Here is an 8,512-nt window from a genome sequence, read left to right as displayed (position 1 = left end):
CGCGTGACATTCTAACACGTACCCGTGTGACCACAGCACTTTCTTAATCTAAGCAAAGGACACCCGGCACACCCCAGTAATTTCTCCCCCATTAACTAGGATAACCCAAATATAACGCTATGATCACCTGACACACCCCAGTAACTTCTCACCCGCTTAACTAGATTCCCTCTCCTCGTTTCACCCTATTTTTCTAAATTCTCCCACGTTCGATCCCGTCAACCTACTCGTCAGCCACTTAAGCAGAATGCCTCCCCCGTTTCCTAGATATGACGCTATAATCACCCGTCACACCCCAGTAACTTCTTCCCGCTTAATAAGAGTCCCGATTTCTTAAACGAAATTCGGGGGGCGAATTCCTGAATACAATTCCTAGATATAAGCAACTTATCACCCTAATTTACGATCACCCGTCACACCCCAGTAACTTCTTCCCGCTTAATAAGAGTCCCGATTTCTTAAACGAAATTCGGGGGAGCGAATTCCTGAATACAATTCCTAGATATAAGCAACTTATCACCCTAATTTACGATCACCCGTCACACATCAGTAACTTCTTCCCGCTTAATTAGGGTCCCGATTTCTGGACCGAATTTCGGGATTCCTGATTCCTGAATACAATTCCTAGATACAAAAGCTGGATATAACTATTGTGGACCCTAATTAACGATCACTCGTCACGCACCCATTAACTTTAATTACCCCCCACACCTGTCACATTGTCCTGATTTATTACCCTAATTACCCTAATTAGCATAATTAATTACCTCCCCCTCCACTTTTGTATCCAGCCTTTGTATCCAGAACCCCCATAAACATACTACTAGCGCCTGGATCTGAGTGGGAATCACTTTGCGCCAAAACCCGCTGCACAGTAAGTCCAGTTTCTGCGAGTAAACTTCTTTGCAGGCCTTCATCACGCATTCCGCAAACAAAACGATCACGAAGCATTCGATCTAGGGCGCTTCCGAAATTGCAGTCCACACAAACTCCGCAAGGCCGCCATGTACGCCCCCACTGATTCGTCCGAATGCTGGTCCCGATTATGGAAATGATAGATCGCAGCAATTTCGGATGGACGATGAGACAAATGAGCAGATAAGACGTGGTATATTTCTGACAATTTTAACTCGCTGATTTGACTGGGAAATGCCAGTGACGCACAGTGGTTTAGCTTAAGATTAAGCAAATTTTGAACTGTTAAAAATAATAAAAATTTTAGTTTTTTACCAATAGTAAAATAGTCATTTATCGAAAAAAAATATTAACACTGAAAAATTCGATAAATTAGATGAGCTGTTAACCCTTAAAGGTAACATATGGTAGCACTAAACTTTTCAAAGCGTATAGCTGGATGATGCACTTATTTTTATAATTGCGAAGTTTTGTTGGATTTTACCTGTTTTGAAACAAGTTCCCCATTTTCTAAAGTTCAAGGTATGTAGTAAACTAAAACAAGAAAGGAAGCTAGCTTCGGCAAACCGAAGCTTATATACCCTTGCAGATCATTCTATTAATTTACAAATCGCAAAAATGTTAAATTTCTTATTATTTCACATTAATTTTTCGATCGTTTCTATCACAGCTATATGATATAGTAGTTCGATTTTTTAAAAATTAAAATCGAAATTCGGAAATATTTCAAAATAGTCATATCCCAGAGAAGAAGGGAATGTAATAAAAACCAACAAAGATATAATTTTTTCCCATTAATTTCCATTTAATTTTTTGACCGTTCCTATGGCAGCTATATGATATAGTGATCCGATTTAAAAAACAAAAAAACCGAAATTCAGAAATATATAGAAAAAAATATTCCCAAGAGTAGAAGGTAAAATTTAAAAAAACACCGGAGCTAGAATTTTTTTACGTTTTTTTTTTTTGATCCTTCCTATGGGAGCTATAAGATATAGTTGTCCGATCCGGTTGGTTCCGACATATATACTACCTGCAATAGAAATACGACTTCTACGAAAGTTTCATCCCGAAAGCTTTAAAACTGAGAGACTAGTTTGCGTAGAAACGGACGGACAGACGGACGGACAGACGGACAGACGGACAGACGGACGGACAGACGGACAGACGGACATGGCTAGATCGACTCGTCTTGTGATGCTGATCAAGAATATATATACTTTATGGGGTCGGAAATGTCTCCTTCACTGCGTTGCAAACTTCTGACTGAAATCAGAATACCCTCTGCAAGGGTATAATGAATGTTTGGTGTCCTATGAGTAGATGTTGTATTCGTAGTTTTAGTTGAAATCCATCAATGTTTGTAGCCCGCTTTTTGAAAAAAAACTTCAGCTTCTGTAGACTAAAACATTGTGAAGCCCGTCCCGGCCCGCAAAAATATCAATATCTGTGTTAAACTATGGTTCGTCCAGTGAGTAAATTATTCAAGATCAGCTGCCCTTACGTGCCCCTGCTAAAGTTTGGGATATTTTCAAAAAGGTCTAAATTTACTTTTGGACTACAATGTACAACAATAAAATTCTGATTCAGTATCGGAAGATTGAAAAAGGTTTATTTTTTTAAATAACATCTTTAAAAACAAAATAAATATTCAACTAAAAAAAAAACTTAAAAAAATTTTTTTTATTTAAAAATAAAAAATAAAAAAATTAATTAAATTAAAAGTGCTAAATATTATTCTATTTTGGCTTGACATTCCATAAAAATATCAAACTTTGTAAAAATTTCGTTATTTTTTATGAAAATCCATTTCTAAAGCTAGATCGGCCAAATCGGCCACTGTGTGACGTAAGGAGTTCGTACAATGACGCTCCGGCCAGTGTGAGGGACGCCGCTTTCTTTCGCAATTCATCTTCGATATCGTTGGTCAGTAAATAAAGTTCGAAACGCTCCTTGTAGGCAATTCATTTTGAGGGAGTAGTTAAAGCAAACGGTTCCAGACTCCCAACAGAAGCCATAATAATGCTTGACACACGCTCTTCCGTTTCTGTTTGAATGGCGCTTTCAGGTGATTCTAGTCTATCGTCGTATTCTTCTTTGACCTTATCGGCGTTTTCCTTTTCAAATTGTTTTACAGTTATCTTCTTGTCCATCTGCCCAAGTAACGAAACACAGAAACTCTGGCCGCTGAGCTGTAATATCGGCGGAGTTTATTCTGTTCGATACCGTTCTTTGCTATTCTCTTTTCATCTTCTCTTCGTTTTTGCTGTTGTAATCTGACATAGACTCAGACTTGCACAGTTATTCAAACGCTTAGTGAAATCCCATCCTCGTCGCCAATTTTATGTATGCGTAAGCATATATAATTAATTGTTTATTCACAATATAGCAAGTTGATAACAACAGTGCAAGACTTAATATAAGGTGTGATGATAGAGGTTGTAGTTGATATAAGGCCAGTGGATGGCCAGACCGCTGCTGCAGTGAGGCTTGCATTGGTTGACGATTGCGTACAGACTGACTGGTAGAGAGCAGTGCAAATGGGAAATAGCTGCCCACTTACGCATACACAACAGTTATGTATTGTACTGATCCGACAGACTAAACCGCGCAGGTGGTGTAGCTATTTATGTAAGCAGGAAATACACTTCGAAACTTATTCAATCAAATCCCATTGACAGCAGAGTCGAATATAGGTTTTTAGATGTCGTAGATCGTCGTTTTAAATAAACCATCCTAATCTGTTGTATTTATAGACCCCAATATAATGAGCTCACACAGTCTGTATCTAATATATCTGTTTTCCTGGCTGGAGATCTTAGATCGGTCAACAACTTAACGAGAAATGGCTAGCCATATAACCAAACAAACAACTGCTTTGGCGTAATGCACGAATTTCATACGAATTTCAAAAAAAACTAACCTTCTATCTAAATAAGAAAGTGTTTATACCCATTTCTCGTTAAGTTGTTGACCGATTTTAATAAACGATACCTCATTTTGTTGGTTGTTTTATGCACTTTAAGACAAGAAATTAAAGCGTCCTGAAAGTGGGACTCGAAAAGGACTTTTGGTACCAAGAGGACAACGAACCTAAACATTGCGCCCACAAAACAAAGCTTTTATGTGTAAAACAGCTACATTCGCCATCAAAATAGTATATATCAATCCCGTAAAGCATTTTTGTGATGTCCTGGAGGGCAGGACTCGCCTTCACACCCTTGCATCCAAGGATATCCTGAAAAAACTCAATGTCGAGGAATGGAATCAAATAACGGCGAAGGACATTGGTCCAATCGATGCCGAATATGTAGACTGAAGTTATAAAACATAAAGGGTATCAAACTCCGTACTAAACTCGACGTACTTTGCCCAAAATATGGCTTTTTCTAATACCATATGCATTTGTACGCATACTTTTTCTGATGCGAAATCCGGCCAATTTGTACATTTTTATTTATATTAGGAAAAGTAAAGGTGCTAGAAATTAATAAGTTACGTCAAATTAAAGCTTAATATGTGTACTAAATGTTAAAATTAAAATGACATTTTTACGAATTTTTTTAAGACGTTTTTTTAAGCTCTAAAGTTGCGGAAAATATTTGTACGCATACTTTTTCTGGCAAGTGTATATGATAAGTTGTGTCTGCCATCTCTTTAAATGACTTGATTTTTATGACATATGATTATATTTATGATAATTCACCCCTTTTTTATACCCGTTACTCGTAGAGTAAAAGGGTATATTAGATTCGTGCAAAAGTATGTAACAGGTATAAGGAAGCGTTTCCGACCCTATAAAGTATATATATTCTTTATCAGGGTCACTAGCCGAGTCGATCTAGCCATGTCCGTCTGTCCGTCTTTCCGTCTGTCTGTCTGTATGAACGCCGAGATCTCGGAAACTACAAAAGCTAGAAGGTTGAGATTTTCCACACATTTTCTGGGGCCTCCTACGCAGCGCAAGTTTATTTCAGCCGAGCGCCACGCCCCCTCTAACGCCCACAATCGCCCACTAACGATTTTAAAATGTGTCCTGCGCCCACATCTTTAAAGATTTCCGAGAAGTATAAATGCAATTTTGTTGTGTATATTTATACCTATCGAAATGTAAAAGACATTTTTTAAATCGGACCATTCATAAAAAAGTTATACGCAATCAAAATATCTACATATATCTATCTCCCTAGCACTCCCTTTAGCTGAGCTACGATTATAGTCGGGATACGAACCCGAGTACAGCGTTCGCACTCCATTTAGCTGAGTGACGGGTATTAAATAGTCGGGACACCAACCCGACTATAGCGTTTTCTCTTGTTTTAGTTATAGAGACTATAAATCAATTAATTGCAATAACAATAAATTCGCCAGTGCAGAGACCTCTGGTAAAGTTTTAAAGGATTTAAAGAGCCTGGAGATAGGTAAACAAAAAGTAGCAGCTAAATCGGACCTTGATGTAGATGCCCTTAATAAGCTATTTTCTGAGGTTCCTTCTCTCATTCCAACACAAAATTTGCACATAAACTAATACTTTTAGTTTTATGTGTGTACGTCCATGTGATGTTCTTGAATGTATCAAACGCTGTAGGTCTAGATAACGTTAGTCCCAAGTTTGGTGAATATTCTAAGTTTTTATCACCTCAATGTATTCTGATTGTTGAAAATTCGCAAAAAGTCTGCCCATCTCGAACAAAATTTTTTTTTTAAATGCCTTGCCTTTCCTAGCGAAGTTATTTGATCAGCTAGTTGCTCTCCTGGAAAACAATCCACTTCTTAGTTGTAAGCAATTATTTTTGAAAAAGCACAGAAGCTGTACAACTGTCATTTTAAAGATATCCGAAGATATACGCCAAAATATTGATTACAGCAAAGTAACCCTTTTAACACTTCTTGACTTCAGCAAAGCTTTTGACTCGATGAATCGTGAATGTAAAATGTATTTGTTTTAAAATGTCAAAATAATTATTTTTTCTTTAAATGAAATTGTACCTCTAGTTCTTAAGTATTTTTATAATTACCACGAAGTGACCAATGTTAATCAAAAAGACATAGTCTTACATCATGGGATATGAAAACAAATAAATTCCCTGCAGGAAACGGAATCAGTTTTGGACCAGTAAAATACTAGTTGGGACAGGAAGGTTAACTAGTTCAAGTTATGTCTATTCCCTTGCATCGAACTGGTCCATTTTTCATATGCTTGTCATCGGAAACAACTAGTTCATGTGTTACCAATTTTGCACTAGTTGCTGTTAACCAATTTACTGTTACAGGTGTTAAACCACACTAAAATAAAATGTTTTCACGAAAAAACTTTAAAATGTAACTCTAATCCATTAAATTATTGGATTTCTATAGTACTTAACGGTGCTTAGCTTGACGTTAGTAGCCAATTAATAGGCGCGGTCCTTAGAGGAATTTCAATAATTATTATGTAATCAAATTCGGTAAATGATAATTAAATGGAGTTAAAACAAACTTACTTCTTTTGAGGTAAGTCGCCCTCTAAAGGAACGCCCTACAATCGCCCTCTCACGGGACTTTTGGATTTGTAGACACACTAACTGTTTGAGCCATACAAGTTATCCAACCCAAGATTCCAGGCTCTTTACCCAGATTGTAAACAACTTCTAGCTGGGAACTTCTTACTCAGCTTTCCCACGAAATCCGGAGTTCTTATTTATCTTCCCCACTCCAATAAGAATTGATTATAAAGATTCAAATGCTTCGCGGTCCATCTACTGTAAACAATTGCGCTTGCGCCGCGGTCCTTCTAATATAAACATTTGGGCCGCGGGCCTTCTACTGTAAACTAAGCCCGGTCTCTTAAATGTAAACATTATCATCCGGTCAGCACCCAGCGAGGCCCAAAATTGCAGAGTAATCTGTTTAATCGATTTCAATTCTTGACAAGTCCCTAGATTCTCTTAAACCGAGGTTTGCTTATCAGATAATCGGCCCTTGATCAGGCAGTCCGTTTTTGCATCCGAATTGATCGGTCGACTCAAGAGAGTATTGTGAGCAGTGAAAATTAAATAAGTTCGGTACTAATAGAAATTGTGTAAACTAGTGAATAAGAAAAGTAAAAAAATAAAAATATATTTTTTTCTAAAATTCGCTAAGCGACTTATTAATTGGCGCCCAACGTGGGGCGGTGCTATTTAAAAATTCCTGAAAGAAGTTTTAAAACAACACAGTTTTCAAAAACAAAAAGGAATTCGCGCCGCTCAAAAACCTAACCGATGTCATAATAAAAAGTGTTTGCATCGTGAAAATATTATAAATAAATATAATAATCCCCCTTTGTTTACAACAACCCGTTAATTAGTGACCGTAACAAAAAAGACAAACTGCTCTAAAAATTAATACTGTCAAAACCAAATTTCAAGCAAAAAGAAAAAAATTAAACGGACGAACAAAAAACTAAATATCAAATTAAACAAATATAGAAAATCAAATACAACTCAACAGAAATAAAAAAAGGAAAATAAAAAAAAAATCTAAAATAAAAAGTCAAAAAGAATTCGACAAAAAAGAAGAGCTGAAAGATATAAATTGAAGGAAGAGCTGAGGGCCATCCCTCGCTATACGACGACCCCAAACAGGATCATCAAGCGCAAGAAGACATCCCATATCAAAGAAAGAAGAAAAGTAGTGAGCTGTTTAATTATAGTTTTATATTTTAAAGAATTTATTTTAAAAAAATTAAATAAAAACAAACAAGGTGGAAGAGTTAATCAACGACTTTGAAAAAATTCTCACTATGACTCCACCCTTACCTGCAGTGGCTTCTAGCAGCCAGGCTAATACCCAGACGTTTAATGTAAGCGATTTAATGGCACAAATAGTTAATAATGAATTGAAACCTTTGAAGAATGAGATCGCGAGTTTAAAGACACAATTAAATCACAATATAAAGAAAGTTGAGGACATTGGTCCAATCGATGCCGAATATGTAGACTGAAGTTATAAAACATAAAGGGTATCAAACTCCGTACTAAACTCGACGTACTTTGCCCAAAATATGGCTTTTTCTAATACCATATGCATTTGTACGCATACTTTTTCTGATGCGAAATCCGGCCAATTTGTACATTTTTATTTATATTAGGAAAAGTAAAGGTGCTAGAAATTAATAAGTTACGTCAAATTAAAGCTTAATATGTGTACTAAATGTTAAAATTAAAATGACATTTTTACGAATTTTTTTAAGACGTTTTTTTAAGCTCTAAAGTTGCGGAAAATATTTGTACGCATACTTTTTCTGGCAAGAGTATATGATAAGTTGTGTCTGCCATCTCTTTAAATGACTTGATTTTTATGACATATGATTATATTTATGATAATTCACCCCTTTTTTATACCCGTTACTCGTAGAGTAAAAGGGTATATTAGATTCGTGCAAAAGTATGTAACAGGTATAAGGAAGCGTTTCCGACCCTATAAAGTATATATATTCTTTATCAGGGTCACTAGCCGAGTCGATCTAGCCATGTCCGTCTGTCCGTCTTTCCGTCTGTCTGTCTGTATGAACGCCGAGATCTCGGAAACTACAAAAGCTAGAAGGTTGAGATTTTCCACACATTTTCTGGGGCCT

Source organism: Drosophila takahashii, chromosome 2R (genome assembly GCF_030179915.1).
Source record: "Drosophila takahashii strain IR98-3 E-12201 chromosome 2R, DtakHiC1v2, whole genome shotgun sequence".
Lineage (NCBI taxonomy): Eukaryota > Metazoa > Arthropoda > Insecta > Diptera > Drosophilidae > Drosophila > Drosophila takahashii.
This window is presented reverse-complemented; position numbering follows the sequence as displayed.